Source organism: Pipistrellus kuhlii, unplaced genomic scaffold, assembly GCF_014108245.1.
Source record: "Pipistrellus kuhlii isolate mPipKuh1 unplaced genomic scaffold, mPipKuh1.p scaffold_m20_p_4, whole genome shotgun sequence".
NCBI classification, from domain to species: Eukaryota; Metazoa; Chordata; class Mammalia; order Chiroptera; family Vespertilionidae; genus Pipistrellus; species Pipistrellus kuhlii.
This window is the reverse complement of record NW_023425540.1, coordinates 9,941,906-9,965,057: the sequence shown is the minus strand read 5'-3', so window position 1 is coordinate 9,965,057 and position 23,152 is coordinate 9,941,906.

The window sequence follows — 23,152 nt, the reverse complement described above, 5'->3', positions numbered from 1 at the left end:
GTCCTAAATGGTTATATTACCGTATTTTTCGGACCATAAGACGCACCAGTTTTCAGAGAAGGGAAATGAAGAAAAAAAGATTCTGAAACAAATAGTGTCCTAAAATATTTTATGTGCATTAAAACCCAACATCACAGTCATAAACACATGTAATCAACCCTGTAAAGTAAACAGCAGCATTTAGAACCATTTTAGAGCCGGGCAAGCACACAGAGACCACACAGAGCCGGGCAAGTAAAAAAACTTTTTTTTAAAAGTATATGTGTAGGCTATTGTATATTTGGACCATAAGACGCAGGGACTTTCCCCCCACCACTTCTGGGGGGAAAAAAGTGCGTCTTATGGTCCGAAAAATACGGTATTTATTTGCCTTTCAGTAAGTCGTTAGACTTGGTTTTTATAGTTTTACATATTTTCCTTTAATATGTTTTATTAGGCTATTACGTTTATTCATTAAAAGGTGTGCTTCCTTAGAATTCTTCACCCTCCATAAAATTTGCCCTATAAAGAAGAATGTGTATCCCTGGTGGCTTACAGGTGCTGGTAATTATTGTTATTTAATTTCTTAATTATGTGTCTCTTTTCTTAAGTGCTCTGTGGGTTCCTCTCTTTAAGGATCCAGGTTAATGAGGCACTTTGGCCTCTGAGATGGCTGTTATTGTAAGGAGCAATTCTCCCACTTCGTAGGAATTATCTCCATCAGCTTTCACATTAAGCTAGGAAATGGAGCCCTCTTGGTGGGGAGCTCTGTAAAGTCCTCTGCTGGAATTCTGTAGAGCAGCGAGATTTTCAACTGGTGTGGCACAGAAATTTTTAAAACATGCACTACCTGACTATTTCGTCTGGGACACTGACCTCTTCCTTTAGATTCTCAAAAGTATGACCGCAGCAAACACAACAGATCTGTCTTGAATCATAAATATATACGTCATGTAAAAGAGTTGCATCTTATAGTTCCTATCATATAATAAAGTTGTTCCTGATTGGTTAAATCTTGGTATCAGAAATCTTTATGTACAAGTATAGGTGCACTGATATTTTAAAAAATCACTTTGGAGCAAAAAGGGTGGGTAATCACTGTTACTCTTATTGTTTGTAAATCAATCTAAATTATACATATTTTTTGTCAGCTTGGCAAAAAAAATATATTTTTTGGTGTGCCACAGAATTTTAGAAATTAGTTTATGTATGTCATGAGATGAAAAAGGTTGAAAATTGCTGGTGTATATTAAGAAATGTGTGGGAAGCACAGTGAGTGTTTCCCCCCTGAGTTAGTATGTTCCCTTATGCTCGGATTAAGCATTCCAGTCCTTCGAGTCGGGATTGAGAGAATATTGTGAAGTAGGTTTAGAGTTGGTCCTAATCATTCCTTCACTCTGGGGCTCGCAGCTGTTTCTGAGGCCCCAGCAGACTCTCACTAAACATCGTAACTTATTCCTTTCTTAGCCCTGAGCCAACAGGCCTTGCAACAAATAAAATCATCTCAGAATGAATCCACTGGTTGGTGTGTTAACCATTCCTACTGTACACATTTTAGGCTGTAAAAAGTCATAAGCCTTGCGATTTCAGATGAATTAGGAAATTTTGTGTTTGTTTGTTTGTTTTTAATAATTTTTTTAAAAGAATGATCCAGAGAGAGATGAGAGAGGCTTGTTTGAGCTGAGTTGCATTTGTATGAGAGATTGGCAGTTACCATTATGGATGCTAATGTTTTTCTATGAAAAAAACACAAAACCTCCCAATTCATCTGAAATGGGCAACAAAATTCTACTTTCAAAATATATTACATAAGAAATACATTAAATTACATGCATCTTAAAATTACATTGTACTGTGTAAGATATATTTTTGGATAACATAAGTGCTCTTTTAAAATAAATTATATTACTACAACAGTGAAATTGTGATGACTATTACTGATACAGTCAACAGCTGGTTTGGCTCAGTGGATAAAGTGTTGACCTGCGGACTGAAAGGTACCAGGTTTGATTCCAGTCAAGGGCACAATTCTCTTTCATCATTGATGTTTCTATCTCTCTCTCCCTCTCCCTTCCTCTCTGAAATCAATAAAAATATAATTTCAAAAAGATTCCAAAATACTTAAAATACTTGTGAATTCATTTAAGCTCCTGGTCAATGTTTTTCCTTTAAGTAATATTCAGGGTCTTAGAAGGAAATGTATTAAAACTTAAAGTTAACAATTATCAATGTATTAGTTCAGGAAATAAGGATAACTTCAACATAATTTATTTTATGTTAAATAGCTCTTAAGTGTACTAGTATAATCCATTGTTATGTAACCTATAGTTATTGTAAATTAGAGTGTTTATTTATCTAATTTATTTTATTTGTTAGTAACCATTTTAAATCTTACATAATATACTTTTATAGAGACTGTGAACACTTATTAGAATGACTATATCCCACCACTACGCATAATCTTCTTTTTAAAAAAATATATATTTTATTGATTTTTTACAAAGAGGAAGGGAGAGGGATAGAGAGTTAGAAACATTGATGAGAGAGAAACATCGATCAGCTGCCTTCTGCACACCTTCCACTGGGGATGTGTCTGTAACCAAGGTACATGCCAGAATTGAACCTGGGACCTTTCAGTTTGCAGGCCTATGCTCTATCCAGTTTCAGCACCACCCATACTTTTCAATGGGGACTCACGTGCAGAGAGATGCAGTGATGTGCTGAACACCACAGGGCTCTTCATGGTGGCAAACTGGCTCACACTTTAGTCATTCTAATGTCGCAGTCAGCATTGCTCTTCTGCATCCTGCGAACTTCTTTAAGGGAATGGATTTGTGTGGGATTTTTTATTTTCTTTTTACCTCATACACTTATTAACACTTGTAAAGAAAATTAAATGCTGTTTTAATGTAAATGATGGAAAAGTATTTTATATGACCCAAACTACTCTCTAAAGGAAAAATCAACAACATGACACAAGTTGATTAAAGAAAAAAATGTCACTGATTTTTTTCCTCTTTCTGGGTATCTATATATGAAAGCCTAAATGAATGAACAAATGAATGACCAGTGGATTGGTCACTATGATGTGCACTGACCACCAGGGGGCAGACGCTCAACTCAGGAGCTGGCCCCTGGTTGTCAGTGTTCTCTCACAGCCAACCTCCTGTGGCCAGCCAACCTCCCTGATCCCTCCCTGAGCTAGCCAGCCCCAATTAACCTGGATCACTAGCCAGGCTGAGGAATTTGTGCCATGGGCCTCTAGTATATGGAATAAAAAGAATGCAGCTTCCAAGTGGTATGGCTGAAATTAAGCAGTTCTAAAGGAGGAATGAGGTGATCTCTAAACACTATTGTCTTCCCAGCTGAGATCCAGAATTGAGGGGAAAATATCGTTAGCAAGAAAAGGACAACCTGTCATTATAATTGGTTTCATAATTTCTAGAAATTCCTAAATGCTCCTGAAACTAATGCACAAGTTTTGAAGAGAGAAGTGTAATACTGTTCTTTTTATATAATGACTAAAATATTACCTTCTTTTGTGTCCATTGAAAGGAATAGCATGTAATTTAATGCTGGTTATTTCCTAAATCAATGGTTGCCATGAATAGTCCTCAGATCAGCAGTGTTAATGTAAGCTGGAACTTGTTAGAATTCTGTCCCCACCTCAGGCTTGAGGAATCAGAGAGGCAGATTTTAAGCAGCCCTCCAGGCAATCAGTGTCCACTAAAGTCTGAGAATTGCCCTAAATCATGCGCATAGACCCAATGAAGCTTTTCTGAAGACTGTGTGAGATGAGAGTCATAGCATTCAGCTGGACTTCATGCATTTAGAATGCACAATGCCGATGCTTTTCTGCTTTCTAATTTATGTGGAGCTATAAAGTGAAAACCATGCTGATACCTTCCTCACCATGGGACTATTGATGTGTCTGCAATGATGGTTGGAGAGAATTTTCAGCACATAAAAAATAAAATAAAATAAAAAAGGGCATGGAACAGCAGAGGGGTCATACCACTGGACATTGCCCCATTATCTAGAATTTTCTAGAGCTTTTCTCTGATGGTCCTCCTCCCCACTCAGAAATGATACATAAAGTACATAATGAAGCAGAATTTAATCCAGCATAGACTAACATGACTAGAATGCATATGTTTGTAGCCATACTGGTAACAAGTTGGGAGCTCTGTGAAAAGAGGAATAGCTGGTGCACTAATGTTTGTGTTGCTGAAGTTGTAGTTTCAGTTATCTACAGCCATGTGCCTCATAGACATTTTGGTCAATGACCTATGGTCCCATAAGATTACAAAAGAGCTGGAAAATGCCTATTACCTAGTAATGCTGCAGCAGTCCTAACGTCATAGCAAAAACACATTATTCACGTGTTTTGTGATGACGCTGGTGTAAATAAACCTATTGCACCACCAGTCATGTAAAAGCAGAGCACGTACAATTGTGTATACTTCATAATACCTGGGAATAATAAATGATTGTGTTACTGGCTTATGTATTTACTATACTATATTTTAGTAATTATTTTAGAGTGCACTTTTTCTAGTTATCAAAAGTTTACTGTAAAATAGTGTTCTGTATTATGTTAGGAGCAAGCTCATGTGTCTTGTGTTTACTGTGTCTCGTGATTTCATCATTTTCTCTTGTGCTTGATGTAGTCTCCTGTTTTTCTGACAGTAACATGCTGTACTGGCTTGTAGCCTACACACTAGGCTGCACCATGTAGCTTCGGTGTGCAATGGGCTATACCATTCAGGTTTGTGTAAGAGCATTCTGTGATGTCTGCTTAATGACAAAATTGCCTAACAACACATTTCTCAGGCTGCATCTTCATCATTAAGTGGTGCATAACTATATTTCTTATTTAGGACCTGCAGTGGTTTTTCCCGTAATCTCCTGTCTGTTAGGTGTTTGGTATTATCAGTTGTTTCCCTCTCCTTTATTTTGCTTTCCCTTAGTATCTTTGTGAATGAGTTGCAGAGAGTGGAACAAGGTCAAGTTTATCTTGACAAGACTTTTGGTAGAAACTCAGAGGTTGGAATGAATCAATCTAAAAATAAAACATTCTATAAGACCAAGTAAAAAATGAATTAGAATTTGCCTCTGGATTCCTGATAGAATATGAAGTTATAAATCCAGCTCTCTCCTCTCTCTGTCTCTCTGTCTCTCTCTCTCAAGTACACACACACACACACACACACAAAAAACAAACAAACAAACAAACAAACAAAAAACCACAACAACAACAACACCTCTCTTTGGGTATAGACATTTTTAAAAAGTGGGAAAATTTTTTTAAAAAATTTAAAAAAATGGTTATAGAAATTTAGAAAAAGTGGGAGAAATTGCTGATATCTTGTACTTGAGGGAACTAAGAGAAAAAAAATAAATAAAAAAGTAAAGAGACACCTAAAGTGTCTTCCTTCTTCCAGATATCAGTTACTCAAATTCTCCAGGGAAAGTTAATGGATGATGAGCCAGGTTAATCAAGTTTGTTGAAGAAATTTTTAAAAAATTGTGTGTCAACAATCATTCTTACTGGCCATTAAAAGGACACAGGTGGAAAGTGGGCTAGAGGACTCCCAGAGAAATGTTAAAGTAAGAACCACCAGCTCTCAGGTAAGAAGGCCACTGAGAAACAAGGACAACTGGGGAAGGATACTGCCCTGAGGCGCAGGAACTGCCTGCAGGATGAGAAAGGGAGATGAGCTAGCTCCCTCTTCTTCCTGTTTCCTGTACGCTATAACCTTTTGGAAAGTGGTTTTGTGAATATAGACTAAAATTTCTTTGGATTCAGATCTACGATCCCTCCAAAGCTCAGATGACAAAAATACTGCAATCTATGCCTCCTGCACAAGTAACATGGGACCTAGAAAAAGGCCACTTTTCTGAATTCTGATGAGGCAAATCATTGGGAGGAACTCTAAACACACAGTTATCAATCTAAGTTCTCCAGGTAAACAGAATCAAGAGAGAGATAATTGTTGTTGGGTATATAGATGAATAGGTAGAGATTGTTTTTAAGAAATTGTGGGGGCTGGCTAGTCCATAATCTGTAAGGAAGGTGGCAAGCTGGAAAATCAGGCAAGGCTGATCTTGCAGTCAGTCTTGAGTCTGAAATCCATAGGGCCGTCTAACTGATGGAAAACTCAGGCTGGGTTTCTATGTTACAGCCTTCATTTAGAATCCTTCTTCTAGAATCTAGAGTAAATCTTGTGTTATGCTCCTAACACCTTCAAGTGATTGGATGAGGTCTACCCTTTTTTATGGGTAATGCTTATTCAACTGATTTTAAATGTTGATCATCTATATAATTAAAGCATAATATGCTAATTAGACTGGACGTCCTTCCAGATGACTTTTCAGATGAAATCAGAGCTGTGAGGGAAGCCCAGGTCCCAGGTACCAGAAGAAAGCTGATGCTGCCAGCTGGGGGAAGGCAGGCCTACTCTTGCATGGACTTCATGTGTCGGGCTTCTAGTATCTACATAATATCTTCACAGCAAAATCTAGGCTAGTATTTGATCAAACATTTGAACACCACAGTCTAACCAAGTTAACACATAAAATTAACCATCACGTACAATCAAATCTCCTGACACTTTCCCCATATTTCTGGAAGACATGCTGCCAAGACACTGTCTGGACTCCCATTAATAATTTAGTGGGACAGTTAGTAGAGAAAGAGGACACTCATTTTGTGAGTCAATAGTTTGAAAGTTTGGGGTTTTTGCTTTGAGATGCTAGCTTCTGTAAGGTATTCAATTTCTAAGCACAGTTATGAGATTAACTTTGGATGTTTCTGTGATGAGTACAAGGGCAGGCAGCCCCATTTCCCCAGTCATGGAGACTCTGTTAGTTATTATAGTTATTTCCTGGGAAAGCTCTTCCATGGGAATGGATTTCAAGGAAGCTTGTCTGGTTTTCCAAGACACAGAATTCCACTCTATAGGGAATTCACTGAGAACCTGGGAAACATCAAATCTCACTCAGTCTGACTTCACATGAAACTGTTGCCAGGGAAGATAGTTATCTGACACTAAGGATCTTCATATGTAAAACACAAAACATGAAGGTCATTATAAAATGCTGTGAACTCCATCATGTAAGGAGCCTCCACAAAAGGCTCAGAATGGCAATGTCTTATGCATGTGCAGTGAATAAACTTAGTTTCTGCTTGTAGGAACCATCTGGTCAGAAGAATACTGCCTTTGGCTAGTACAGGATCAATTAAAATTGTGGTTCTGGACATAGGTATACAGCTAGACTAAATATTAGGCAAAGCTCAAGATGGACACAAAGCGAATGAGGTTAGCACAGCACTAGGAATGGGAGAGCCATGGGAGAGTGTTAAAAGGCTCTGGAGGGCCCTTAACCACAGTGAGTTTTCAGGGGAGTGGGTGTACATTGGCTTTAATGTGAAGTAGTAGATTTACTTTTATTTCTTGAAAAAAAAATTGTCATTTTACACAAACCCAAGGTACATGGCTGCTTTCTGGAAGGATGCAATTTATAAAACAGAATTTCTGCACTTGCCAATTTTAGCAGGTGCAAAGAAACAAAGAAATAAACACAAACTTTCCACGAATGAATGCTCCCTAGTCTTCTTAGTGAGAATCTCTTGCAGCTTGATTATTGGTCTTTAGTATTCAGCCTCACATATTCTTCTGGGTAGGAGTAGTTATAAAAACTCCATGGTAGCTCAACAACCAAAGAAATAGAGCTACTTAATGGGATCCCACAGGTAATCTTATAAAAAAGGATTTTGTGTTGCTTACAGGATAGCTTGGATCTTTCTACAAGGATTGTATCAGCATTCTGCAATTTATTTGTTTCTTTCGTGGGTATGAAAAGGAGAAGCTGGACAGCCACCACCATTAAATGCTAGCGAATGGTTTTATGGGAGAGCTTGCAAAAAAGACCAATATTGTATCTCATGAAATAATCAGGGATTCTTTTTTGGCTTCATATAATTTGTTATTACAGAGGTTTCATGGCTCCCACTGGGGTTATCTGAACTCTTTTATGTTCTCTTAAAATCAGAATATAATGTGCCATTTAAAATCATACTCTGGGGTTTTCTCTTTATTTTATCAATCAAAGAATTACATAAACAACAACATACACATGCAGGCATGTGCCAAACTGATGCGTTTATTGCCTACATGTAGCTCTTTCTCGACTTTTTCAATTTACCTGCTCAACACCTGGGACTAAAAATCAAACCTAATGTGACGGTACTCTCACCAGCGAAATGTGGGTAAAAATTATGAGTGTTAACAATATTTCAAAATACACAAGAAATTGAATTTACTTTCCTCTCTCACGTCCTCATACCCAACTTCCATCTCTTGAGTTTTATTCTCATTTTCACCAAAATATGATGATATTCTTTTATATTTAATGTGAGAGGGTTAAAAGCTGGATTGGGAAGGCCCACAGCTGTGAAACACTGTTCTTAGGAATCAGCTGATGCACAAGAGGTCTTGCATCAGCTGTAGGTAAGCCTACAAATACATTTGGGAGTCTAACTTATTTGCATATTAAAGAAAATCTTCGTATTTTACTGCTGCAAGACACCCCTTATTGAGGAGCCATAGAGTCATCCAGGATCCTACACATTCTGATGAAGCATATCCTATTCTTGCTCAAGGGGAACAGGTAATCAAAATCAGAAAGCCTAATTTAGTGTGTGTGAGCCATTTCCAGCCTATCTGAGGCATAATCTATTTTCTTTCTGTTACATGTTGTCCCTGGCCAGGACAGTCTCATCAACTTTTATGGCTGCATAAATCTATTTATCTATTAACTCAGTTGTTCACCCACTCTTTGAACACTTGTTGAGTCACCATTAAAGATAGTTTATATACCAAGAATTACCCAATCTTTAATTTTATTTTTAAATGCCCTACTTATAACTAGACTGATATTTATAGCAGCCTGCTAGAGCATTCCCTTTTATGAGTTATCAAATATTGGATCCAACATGCCCCAAGCTAAGGGTGCCTTTAGGGCCAAATCTCTGTGTTCCCTGTCTTGGTTGGAAGCTTTGCTGGACATGAGCAGGCTGGAAACTTCAGAGCCTGCCAACATTATCCTCTCCTCATCAATTAAATTTGTTATTTCAATAGTCTTTTCCCTATTCCTTCCCTCACTCCTCTCTTCTTCCCCTTCTCCTTCCCTCTTCCTCCTTATCCCCCTCTTCATCTATTCTTTATCCAGTCTTCTTCCATTTTCTCTATTGCCTCAGGGCCCACTTATATCATAGATTGGGTGGAAAAAGGCACATTTTACATGTAAGGATCTTTTGTATCTGCTCCCTCCATCTATACTACATTTCATGTTATTTGCTACTCTCTTCCCCTTCATACTCCTTAGCTCCTGTCTTCCCCTAAGCTTCACTCCATCCCCAACCTGAACCTGTACTGTGTGCTTTGATCATGCAGGATTATGCCATAAATTCAAGATATTCTTTATAGTTTCATCCTCCTGTGTTTTGCTAATGCTTCTTTCTCCCTAAAAAAATCTCTGTCTAGCAAACTAGTCACTTTCTGGCCTGCCTCAAATATCCCTAAGTATGTGTTCAATGCCTACCACTGGCTATTTCTGAGGTCTATGCTGGAGGAGAAAGGATGATTATGGGCCGTCATAGTGCAGATTCTGTAGCCAGGCATAGAGGCATCGGTCACGTGCCCATCTCACAAGTACATGTGAAATTACAACTATGAAACGTGAGATGAAGGACGTGTATATGATGGTCTCAGAAATTACAGTAAGAAGGTTGGCATGGGCAGAGGTGTGGGAAGCACTTCTGAGGAAGCCACAATTGGGCAGATATATAGGAGGAAATAGGATTTAAGCAGGCAAAGAGAGGATGGAAAAGCATTTTTAATTAAAAAGAACAGTAGGGGTGTTTTGGAAGGGGGAGTAACACAGGTGTTTAAGAGTATGTCAGAGAGATTAAGGACAAGCTGTTTGTGGTCACATTCACCTGATCACATATGACCCTTGGCAAGTTCCTTCACTCCTTTAAGCCTCCATTTTCCCATTTTTATAATGATACTAATCATTCATTTGGCTGTTACTGAAATGAAACAATGTGTGTAGAGTTCTAAAACAGTGCTGATCACTCAATAAGCACTTGATAAGCAAACATCAGCCAGATTATTTCCAAAAAAGGAAGCATCACTAAATATAATGCTAGGATGGCATGGGCATAAGGCTGATTTCTTTCTGTGTAGACCTTAGTGTATGTAGGAGTCATTTAAGATGTCTCTTTAGTAGCTGATATAGAAATAGTTGATGGTGAATTAAATACACAAACACTCTTTCAAATCAGAATAAAAATGGGTTTATCGTATTATGGTAAATTGTCAATCTCATATCATGGTTTCACTGTAGCTGGCTGGTTTTAAATCTGCAATCTCAAATCAAAACAAACAAAAGCCTTGCTCCAGGAGCTGCAGAATCTTGAAGGAGGCATGTCAAAGTCGGCCATGTAGAGTCACTGGTGATTAATAAAAATCACAGTGTAACCCATGAACCATGAGCTCAGTAATCTGCTATGACAAGTTGGCAAGGACAAGCTGGTACTTTCTTTTTAGTCTTGTCACTTGAAAATCAATAAAATATTTCTGATAAGTAGATAGTTTATGTGTGAGGGGGTCATACACTAACATATTTGTTTTTTTATCCGTTCATTTTTTTTAGCCTAATTTGGAACTCAGAGGAATTCTAGTTTGATAAAATTATGAGAAGTATTTTTAAACTGAATAACAAATGAGTCACTCCAATTCCAATTTATCATATTCTTGAGTAATGAACAAAGAATAACTCAGCAATTCATGATTAATTACATACATGTCAAAGCAGAAGTTTTAAAATACTAACTTGTCATTAAAATATTCCCATTTTAAATTCAAATGTCCATGTGTATTATGACTTCTCTTTTAACATTTTCTGCCTCTTTCTTCTGAACTGAATTTTAAAGAATGGATGGTGGTAGTCTCGCTGACTATTCTTATATGTCATAGCTTTTTAATGACAAAAATTAAAATATAAATTTTTTGTCCTTTGATTTATGTACAAAACAATCCTATGATAACCTCCTAGTATTTTCAGTATAGAGTGCCCCGTGTGTGCCTCAAGTATTGTATCTCAGTCACCCTATGGGATTCCATTGAAATTAAAAAGTCAGCATAGGTATTTGGATTTACTCTGGAGGAGCCTGTCTTGACTTTCATAGTTGGTCTGTTTACAGATTGCCACAGTCCGCAATCCCTGACAAAGTCACAAAATGCTCCTGTGAAGGTCAAAGAGTCTGCTTGGCCTGAGAAAAAAAAACACAAAAAAATCTGATTCTGACAGATATATTATTTCAATCCATCATAAAACCTCTAAGAGATATAAAAATTCACTTTTACATTTTTATTTAACCAGACCTCTATGGAAAATAGCTACAAAAGATGGCTCTATTGAATAAGTCCAGAGTGGTGCACATGACAGAAACTCCTTAGCTATTTGATGAATGGACGTTTAATAAGCATTCTATTGCCAGAGAGTTGAAATGCTCACAGGAAGGAGGGGTGCATAGAGAATGTTCCATGGGGAGGCAGTATCAGAGGTAGGCCCTGCCAGGAGACCGTAGTTAGTGTTTCCTATGCAGACCTCGATACAGGGAATTATTCAGGAGGAGAAAAAGGGAATGACATTCTCCAGTCACTCATTCTTTCATTTTTGATTGTCTGATTGATCCATTCAGTCAAGCACATTATCTACTTGGCCACTATGTCCTTGATACTGTGCTTGAGTAGAGAAATGGAGTCTACAGTCACTCCAATAATTACCCGCACCTGCCTGGCCTTTGGGCTGTAAGTTGACTGATGGTCAGCAGGGCACTTCCCCAGAACTCAGAGAAGAGGACCTACTTGAAGCAGCAGGTGTCAGAGAATGGCTTGGCTTGTGTTCTTGACCCTGGTTTCCCAATCAGTCCAATTCCATTTGCTTTCAGACATGACAAAAAAAAAATCACTAAAAAATTCCCCACACCTCGAAGTCTCATTTCTTATGTATACACATTCCCCTTTTCATTTTGATGAGATTTTGTAGAGGATGTGAGAGATCCATATCTTCCATCTGTTAGCTTGAACCAGAAGAAAGTTATTGATTTTGCCACATGTGTTTTGAAGTCATCTGTTTCACTCAGTTCACTTCTTGTCTGCAATAGTTTTACATTAAAGTCCTGTGCTTCTTCTAGATTATCAAAATATCATTGTACAGACTGATAATTTCATAGCATTTCTTCTCCAATAATACTTCATAATTCATTTAATGTCTAACCATATTGGCACACATTTCTAGAATAGCATATTAACAATGTTAGCTTGAGAGATAAATTTAAAATCATAGTAAATAGATCCCTGCCTACTCCTATTTTACTTTAAAAATCAGAAATCTTTTCAATTGTACTTTTTACATGATCTCTTAGATTTGTTCCTTTTACCTGATGCCTTATCCTACCATATTCCTGGAATAAACACTAGTAAGGTATTGTATATTATTATTTACTGTATTTGTAAGTTCATTTGCAAGTATTTTATTTAATATTTTGTATTTATTAATAAATAAGATTGCTAGTGTATTTTTAGTTTTGTGCTATTTTTTTCAAAAATTTTATTGCATTTATTGTAGCTAAAAAGAATTAACTAATGTTACTATATTAGATATCTCCTTATAAATTAAAACATAAGAAGGATAAATTGAAAATCCACTGTCTCTATGAATTTGTGTGTATGTCATAGATGAGTTAATGAACACTAAGGGTTACTTGACCTTCCTATTATAAAGAAGGGAAAAGTCTTGGAAGTCCATTGGTGCAACAGGCTTCAGAGCACATCAGGGGAGAAATGGTAACCATCAGAGTGATCTAGATTTTGGCTCCTAAAGCTCATTCAATTTTAGAACATCTATTTTTTCCCCTCTTTTAAAAAAATTCTTTATTTTTAAAGTATTACCAATGTCCCCTTTTTATTCCCCATCGTTCCTCTCCATCCAGGCCTTCACCACACTATTGTCTATGCCCATGGGTTATGCATATATGCATGTAAGTTCATCTCTTTAAAAAAAGTATAAAATATTAAAATTCAAAATTAGGTAATTAGATATAGGGCACCAGTGCTATGAGCCTTAAGACATTTTAGCTGTCTCAAATTGCCACAATTTTTTTGAATCAGTTAGCTGGATATGAGCAACTTGAAATGTAATGGTGCAAATCCTGATATATATATATATATGTGTGTGTGTGTGCTTTGGAATGATAATATAAAACTAGATTCCTTTAGCACTACTACACATTTATTTTCCAAATAACATACACACACACACTTACTATCCAAAAGGCAGTTTCACAAATATTCTATATAATAAAAGGCTAATATGCAAATCTACAGAATGGTGGAATGACCAGTCACTATGATGTGCCCTGGCCACCAGGGACAGCTGCTCGATGCAGGAACTGCCCCCTGGTGGTCAGTGTGCTCCCACAGGGGTAGCACTGCTTAGCCAGAAGCTGAGCTCACAGCTGGCGAGCACAGTGGTGGTTGCAGGAGCCCCCTAAGGATGTCTGATGATGGCTTAGGCCTAAGCCATCAGTCAGACATCCCCTGAGATCTCCTGGACTGTGAGAGGATACAGGCTGGGCTGAGGAACCCCCATGAGTGCATGAATTTTGTGCACTGAGCCACTAGTTACTTTATGTATCAATACCCAAATTTTAAATGTATTTGCTAACTATATTAGTATTATTAAAACATTCACTTTTGGGGTCTTCTGGATTCTACTGAGACTCACAGAAGCTGCTGGAAGTTCCACACATGTAGAGTCTACAGCCCAGGTTTGAGCGTAAGTAGTGTTGAGTGTAAAAGCTCCTAGGGTAAGAGTTTTTTTAGCCTCCATGTAATTAACCAAAGTTTTTAAATAAAAGAACTCCCTACTTTTACTTATAGTATTTTTTCTCTTGTAGTATAATTTAAGGTGAAGCCAGGAAGGATTACTTTACTAGAAATAACATAGTGTTATTTGAAAACAAAATATTTAGTGACATTAAAACATCAGGCATAAGGCCACATTCTATGACATTTCAGGCTCATTAGGGTTTGAAGAACCATCTGTAAAGATTTCTCCTCATCCCTGGCTAGTATTCAGTCATACAGCTTGAAGGTATTACCCAGAGAGGAAGAATCAACCTTTTCAAACAAAAAACATATTTTCTCCAACCACATATGGTCATTCTATTTTCCAAGAGAATATGTCATCATAAAGATATATCTCAAAGGGTAGCTATTTGAATTACAAATATTAAAGCAAAGAAAGTATGGATTTTGTATGAAATTTCAAACATTTTGGTGAGAGACCAAACAAAAGGTGTTAAAGAGTAGTTTTTGAGGAAAAGAAATAGAAATGTCTATTTTAAAATAAGATCACCCTATGCTTGAAAATCAAATTTGTGGGAAAATTTGTTTTAAGACTGCAAACAAAGAAAAAAAAGGGGGGCGGGAATAATGTTAATCATTATATTTAGTAGCTAATTCATTTACCTCGGATCATTAGCACTCAGTAGTTAATTTTTGTCACTTAGTTTTTCTAACTTAGAGTTTACATTTACTTGGAATGTATATTACTTAAAATTTGGCATATATACATATTTATATAATTTATAATACCACTAAAGATTATTACAGTAACACATCAATTCTCTGTTGTAGTCAGGGGGTACTCTGCTCAGATATCATTCTAAGAAAACAAGCTATGAGGAGCACAGTTGGCTGACAGCCTGTAGCTTCTAAACCTTGAGATTCACCACTGAGCTCACACTGAGCCCTCACTTCCTTATGAAGCTTCCTGCTGCTAAGCATGCTGGGTTCTAGAGCGGGCCATTGCTGCCTGACAGAGTGATTATTTTCCCCAAGATGTTTTAAAATATCAAATTGCAGTTTTCTATAGTTGACTCAGAGTGGAGTTTCAAAATTGACTTTAAGTTTACTAGAAGAGCAGTTAAAAAAAAAAAAGTAATGGATGAGTTTAAATATTCTCAGTATTGAAAAAATGATGCGTCTTACTGGGTGGGGTAAGAGTCAAAGCTTTTCCTACTTAAATTTTTAAAATATATTTTTATTGATTTCAGAAAGGAAGAGAGAGATATAAAAACATCAATGCTGAGAGAGAATCATTGATTGGCTGCCTCCTGCACGCCCCCCATTGGGAATAGTGTTCTCACCCAGGTATGTGCCCTGATGGGAAATTGAATAGCTACCTCCTGCTTCATAGGTTGATGTTCAACCACTGGACTATGCAGGCCTGGCCCTATCTGGATTTTTAATTAAGTTCCTCCAATGATACTTTTCTCTAGGGGTGGTATCATCAGGGTTTTATTTTGGGGGTGGTGACCATTAGTTCACAAGTAATTCAGGTTGTTCTTCTGAAAACAATCCCCCTTCTTTTGGAGATCAGGAACTTCGTGTGCCTTGCTTTGGTCAATGAGATGTGAGGAGAAGCAGTATGCCACGTCCATGTTCAACTGTCAGGACTCATGCCAGATGGCAGAGACTTTGTTGGCCTCCTTAAGAACAGCAGAGGGCGGCACCCCAGGGGATCTGCATTGTTTCACTCCTAACAAAAAGACAAACTTTTTGCTTGAATGCACTTAAACTTGGACACAGTTAGCTCATGTAGCTTAGCCAGATCTCTCCTGACTGACACAGGGGCCCTAGATAAAGTCCAGAGCCATCCTGCCTGCACTAACATTTCTCTAAGACAACTCTGTCTGCATTGGCATTGGTCCACACGACACTTTCTGCACTGGAAATTTTTACTGCTAATAAATACCCTAATAAATTGCAATGCTATTTTATAGCATAAATTGATATTATGAGCATAACTTTGCTGTTATTAGATAAAGACTTTTTATCTTTTCTTTAAGAAAATAATGTATTTAATTCAAGTGCATATGATTTTCATGCTTGTCTTGATTGATTGCTAAAGAGCCACCACTTACAGAAATTAGATTGCTTATTCTATTTTCATAAAAATTACTTAATTGACATCTGTTTAATAATATACAGATCAAGATTGTCATAGACCAGACATACCCATTTTCTGTTTAAAAAATTTTTAAATCTAAAAAGTACAATGCCTTATGCAATTTATGTGTATGCATCTGTGTTCCTTAAATTGATAATTTAAACAAATTGATTTGCTCAGAGATGAACAGACCCAGGAAAATGTTGTATCATTCCTAAATTAATACTCATTTTTGTAGGGCCTGTCAAATAAGCATTTTGTAGATTAATGAATGGAAACATTTATCAAACAAAAGAAAGGATTAAAGGGAGTGAGCAGAACAAATTATTAGTCACGGTTTAGAATATTTGGAGGGCAGTCAGGAAACCAACCAGTGATAAAGCTTAACTGATCCTGAAATCAGGTGATGCAGCGAGTACAGGGGATAATTCAGAAATCACGAAAGACCTGAACATTCTAGTCAATCTGGCACGGCCATCTTTCATTCCTGAGGCATTAGAATTCTTTCTCTGGCATCACCTCTCTCTTGTAGTAAATTACTCGAGTTAACATAAGGGAAAATTTTGATTTCTGAATTGTTCCCTTACTCTTCGACATTATTTCCATATTGAACTCTATTCTATTTGTATCCAAATCAGTGTTAGGCTTTGAAAAAGGATTCTATTCATTTCAGTGATATAACCATATATATTATGTGACATTTACTTATAATACAAAGCACATTCTCTAAGGTGAAGCATAGAGATCCAAGATAATCAAATCACTGTGTGGTGATCTTTCCATATTACTTTTAACCCTGTTTTCTCACTAGTTATGCTTCCATCAAACTATTCCATATGTATATTTACAGAGTAGTAAAAATACAAAGTAAACTACTTAAAATATTGCTCAGGAAACCTGGATCATTTTCCACAATGCTCACTACAATAAGCAATGTATTCATAGTCATAGGACTTGTGTCTGTTGATTTTATTAGACTTTTATATGTGGTACCTTTCAGCTGATGAAATCATTATGGGGCGGTTTTCCAGATTGGCATGCCATGAGTTTGCTGAATGTTTAGACTGCTACACTTCACAGATCTTACAATCTACCTATTTAGTAAGTCCTTAAAATCCTCATGGGGAATAGTAAGTGGAAATGGGTCCTGGAAATATATATGAAGACATTGGCGGGCACACTGGAGATTCTTGGAAGAAAACCACTACTTAAATCCACTTCCTTAACTCTTATGTATGCAATTTGCTGTTGGAGTATGTTATATTAAGCATTTTTGTTCAATAAAATAAGTAAAAATGCAAACCTGTTTAGAAAGTATTATGCTAGTATAACTAGTCAATTACTAATAGGCTTGAAAAGTTTCAAGGGTAGTCTGCTCTTAACACTGGCCAAACCATAAAGTCTATTTAAATGTATTCTTTTCATGGAAACAAGGTAAATTGATAAGCTAAACCTTTATAAAAGGAAGCAATATGCATTGGAAACAACATGTATTGTATTTGCTGCTATGAGTTGGTGGAGAAAAAATTTCTCAGGCCTCATGCAGTAATATGTGAGATTATAAAAATGTATAGCAAATAGTTCATGCAGGGAGTATGTCACTCTTTCCAACCTATAATTAAATCCCATCTCCTAGATCATTGGGCAGCTGTGGACATGGACCTTCCAGTCACATACAGATGAATGCTCTTTCTTTTTTGTTTTTGTTTCAATGTACATATTTCTTTTCCTGTCTTTTTGCCTTTTATTTTATTTTTCATAATAATAGAGTTATTGGGGTGACATTGGTTAATAAATAATCTTAGGTTCCAACTGAACTTTCTATGACACATGTTCTGTATATTGTTCTGTGTGCCCACCACTCACAGTCAAATCATCTTCCATCCCTAGGTAGTTGGCTCCCTTTACTTCAGGTAACCACCATACTGTTGTCTGTGACTATGAGTTTCAGCTTTATATCCCACATATGAGTGAAATTATATTGTTCTTAGCTTTTCATTACTAAGTTATTTTTCTTAGCATGATATTCTCAATGCCCATCCATGTTGTTGCAAATGGCAATATTTTGTCTTTTCTTATGATTGAGTAGTATTCCATTGTGTATATGCACACCTTCTTTATCCAGTCCTTTATTGAAAACACTTTGGTTGTTTCCCTGTCTCAGCCACCCTGAATAATGCTGCAATGAACATAGGGGTGCATATGTGTTTGTGAATAAGTGTTTTCAAATTTATTGGGTAGATACCCAGAAGAGGGATTGTTGGGTCATGTGGTAACCCTAGTCTTAATTTTTTGAGGTACAGCCATACTGCTTTCCAGGGTAATTGTGCCATTTACATTCTTACCAGCAGTTCCTTTTTCCCTTCAGCCTTTCCAACACCTGTTATTACTTGTCTTGTTGATATTGACTGTTGGTACATGTGTAAGGTATTTTTATTGTAGTTTTTATTTGTATTTCCTAATAGCTAGTTGAGCATCTTGTCATATATCTGTTGGCCATTTTATGTATTCTTGGGAGAAGTGTTTGTTCAGGTCCTCTAATTCTCTTTTAAATTGATTTTGTTTGTTTGGCATTGAGTTATATGATTTCTTTATATATTTTAGATATTAACCCCTTGTCAGAGATGTTGTTTGCAAATATATTATGCCATTTGTTTGGTTATTTTTTGTTGGTGGTGGTGGTGGTATGTTTTGCTGTGCATAAGCTTTTCAGTTTGAGATTGGGCCATTTGTTTATTTTTGCCTTTACGATCAAATTCATAACATTTTCTCCTAGAAAAAGGTTTACAAGTTTAGTACCTATGTATTTTTCTATGTAACTTATTGTTTCAGATTTTATTTTTTTAAAATATATTTTATTGATTTTTTTTACAGAGAGGAAGAGAGAGGGATAGAGAGTTAGAAACATCGATGAAAGAGAATCATCGATCAGCTGCCTCTTACACACTCCCTTCTGGGGATGTGCCCGCAACCAAAGTTGACTGGAAGTGAACCCGGGACCTTTCAGTCTGCAGGCTGACTCTCCATCCACTGAGCCAAACCGGTTTTGGCTATTGTTTCAGATTTTATATTTAGGTCTTTAATATATTTTGAATTAATTTTTTGTACCTGGGGACAAATTATAGGTGTTTTTTTAATGTGGCTTTCCAATTTTCCCATCACCATTTATTAAAGAGGCACCTGGTTCCATTGTTTGATATTTGTATTTTCATTTTTTTAATCCATAACTTTTGAATTTCCTTTTACCACCATGATTTAATAGTGAAATTGCTCCTGTGTTCTTGAAGATTTCAATATAGTGATAGACATCAGACCAATGCATTTAATTGCTTGAACTGGCTCTTCTTATTGACTGACCTATATTTTTGGGTAGTGATTACTGTGTACGAAGGATGGCTCATAAAGTGATCAATAACCCATACAGAAGTGCAATTTAATTGCTGCAATTAGGGGGTAAGAGGTGTTCCCAGCATTTTTCAAATTCATTCTGGGTTCTTGGCTAAGATTTTTAAATATATTTTTTCTGGTTGTCTATCTGCTGCCTCCCACCCAGTTTTGAAACATGAAGAGACTAATTCCTCACAGGTTTTGTGATGCTAACCATATAATATTACTCTACTATCTCTTCTCCTCCTCTGTACTTACGGTGCACACTCTAGGAATTAATGTTAACAAAGCATGGTCCCTGTGTGGTTTAGCTGAGGGAGAAGGGCATTTTAAGTGGCCATTTCAATAGGGCATTTGAAGTTTCTGGAAAGGTATCAGAGGAATGAGTCAGTGAGAAAAATTTGGGAAAATAAATAATAAAATGACTGGCTTTTTGAATCATTATCATTTAAATTTTCTCCACTGTGATCACACAGTGTCAATTTCCACTTGGGAGGTCACCTATCTACACCCCTTACCCCAGTGGCCAGCAAGCTGCGGTTAGCGAGCCACATGAGGCTCTTTGGCCCCTTGAGTGTGGCTCTTCCACAAAATACCATGGCCTGGTTGAGTCTATTTTGAAGAAATAGAATTAGAAGAAGTTTAAATTTAAAAACTTTGGCTCTCAAAAGAAATTTCAATCGTTGTACTGTTGATATTTGGCTCTGTTGACTAATGAGTTTGCCGACCACTGCCTTACCCCAACAACAGAGTCATTCTAGTTTATTCTAGTTTTGTGAGGTCAGCATGTTTAAAATGTACTTCAAACATGCTTGTATAGTATTATCAGCAGTTAAATCCATCAAAAGTGAATCTGTATGTGAGCTGAAGCATCAGGGTTAGGAGGAGGTCTGGTACATGATTATGAACCTGTAGCAGAACTGCTCTTGTCTCACGTTGGCATTCAAAGTGATGTGTGCCTCTCAGATCTGTTTTCAACTCATTAATCACCACTGTCAAGTATTGATCCATTGAAATCGCTGAAGTCCTCAAGAAAAAAAGAGAGTGACATGAGGAAGCTTTTCCCCTGTGGCTCTACTGCCTGATGGCCAACCTCACCTTCCATAATCCTAACTTCCACGAGGCAGTCTCCATAAGACAATTCTAGCTTCTGGGTTCTTAGAACTCTTCTTCATCCCATTATCCACCAGCTCCAGGTTGTAGCAGCTCTCAAGTGTTTGTCAACATGCTTGGTTGCCTCTCCTTTGGCTTCTCACTCTTCCATCTCACGTACCTCTGTGTTAAATTTCCCTTGTTTGAATTCTCTGGAGTGGTCTCTGTTTTTTTGTGTGGATGCTGATGGATATAAAAGATCTATTGGGACTCATCAAAGCAAATCAAGTGGAGGCAATAGCCCAGTAAATTAGGCCAATCATCATGAATATTCATCTCTGAGTACATAGTCTATTGAGTTTAGAGGACCTCAAATTATATATTGTAGCACATAGTAGCTTAAAATATTGATGTGCTTGAAATTCTGCAGTTTGGCCAGGGCTCAACTGGGACAATTCTGCTCCATGTGGCACCAGCTGGGTGGCCTGACTAGGGTTAAAAGTTCCATTTTCTAAATGGTCTCAATTCTGGCTGGGGTTGTGGGTAAGGCCCTCAGTTCTGCCTCACATAGTCTTCAAATGGCTTGTGGTGGTCTTTTCATGGTATGGCCATCTCAGTTTAGTCAAATTGTTATATAATGGCCAGATTCCCTTCAAGCACAAAAACATGAGCTTCTAGGCCTGTTTAATGCCTGGACTCTGAAGTCTCAGAATGTGCTCTACATTACCTTCTGTTATTCAAAGGAACTACAGGGCCAGCTGAAAACTGAGAGGAGGGAAATTTGGCTTCATCATTACATGAGGGGTAGCAGGATTACTTTACAAAAGAGCATGTGAGATTGGTGATATTTTGGCTGCCATCTTGAAAAAGTAATCTTGCACTTATTTGTTCTGTTCTACATCATGTTCCCAACAATACAACACTGCACCAAATTCAGCTCAGCCAGAATTCAGAAATTCATTCTTCAGTTGTACCAGCTTCCTTCTAAGTAGGCAATGAAATGTCTTCTTTTTTAGCTTAATATATATCTATAATATTATCTTCCCCTCTCAGTTGTAGGTTCTTCTCTCTTATCACATCCTTATATTTTTCCATTACTATTTTTCCTGAGGTCACGGATACATATCCTTTACTGATTTATGCCTCAATTATTTCCCTTCTAAAAAAATAATTTTATTGACTTTTAGAAAGAGAGAAAGGGAAAGGGAGAGAGAAACATTGATGTGAGCGTGAAACATCTATTTGCTGCCTCCTACATACCCTCTACTGAGGATCAAGCCTGAACCTGCAACCTGGGCATAGGCCCAGACAGGGAATTGAATCTGCAACATTTAGGTGCATGGATTGATGCCCAAACAACTAAGCCACAGTTGTCAGGGATCAAGTATTTCCTTTATAAATGAAGATTGTTTTTTAGACTATACAAGTACATTATGAGTACTGAACCAAACATTAACTGTTTGCTTTGGGTGGAGGGTAAGTTATGAGCCAGGATCTCTATATTATCAAGCTCATTATTTAATAATGCTAATCGCTTCTCGGCCTTTTGGCTAAGATCAAGTGTATTTAATGATGCTAAAAGAGTTAATCAAATCTTAACTAGTTTGGCTCAGTGGATAGAGCGTTGGCCTGCAGACTGAAAGGTCTCAGGTTTGATTCTGGTCAAGGGCATATTCCTTGGTTGCAGGCACATCCTCAGAAGGAGTTATGCAGGAGGCAGCTGATCAATGTTTCTCTCTCAACCATGTTTCTATCCTTCTCACTTCCTCTCTGTAAAAAAAAAAATCAATAAAATATATTTAACAAAAAAAAAGAGTTTATCAATTATAATAATCTTGAAAGCTCCATAAAATCATAATACCAAGGTTATGACCAGTTTTATCACCTGATCTTCATATGAATTGATAGAGAAATTTAATATCTACTTATATCCAAACTTTCTCAAATATTTCCCACAAACCTCTCTGTTCAGAGCTGCATATCAAACATTATTTAAAAGAAAATTCAGTGAATGTAAAAATGTGTATGTTGAGTTAAATTATAATAAACAGACTTAATTGTTTTGGTTCAGTTTTTCAGGCCAAAATGGAATATATATTTTTTACGATGAAAATTAAAAATTTTATTCAGCTACATGAGAAACAGCATTGGTAGGGACATTGGACCCCCAAAGTCTGTTGGCTGTTTTATCATATAAACTAAATGAGAATGCCCGATAATTATCTTGGAAGTTTTCCTTTTTCTCTGTTATAAGAATTTCAAGTTTGGAATTTAAAAAAAATATTTATTTAAAAAAAAAAACTAAGATAAGACCAAGAACAGAACACTGTTATAGATTTTCTACCAGCAGCATAAACTCAGGCAAGAAATTTATCCTCTAAAAGCTTAATTTCTCTACTTGTAAAAAATGACGAAATAATAAAATAATACAGGGTATTCCACAAAAAATGTATACAGCTCAATTTTGAGAATGAAATGCATTTTAATAAACACAGTTTTAATTATTCAAATTGTGTATGTACATTTTTTGGGACACTCTATATGTGTAGAACATTTAATATAACTCTTGGAACATAAAAATGCAATAATTGATACCAGCTTTAAG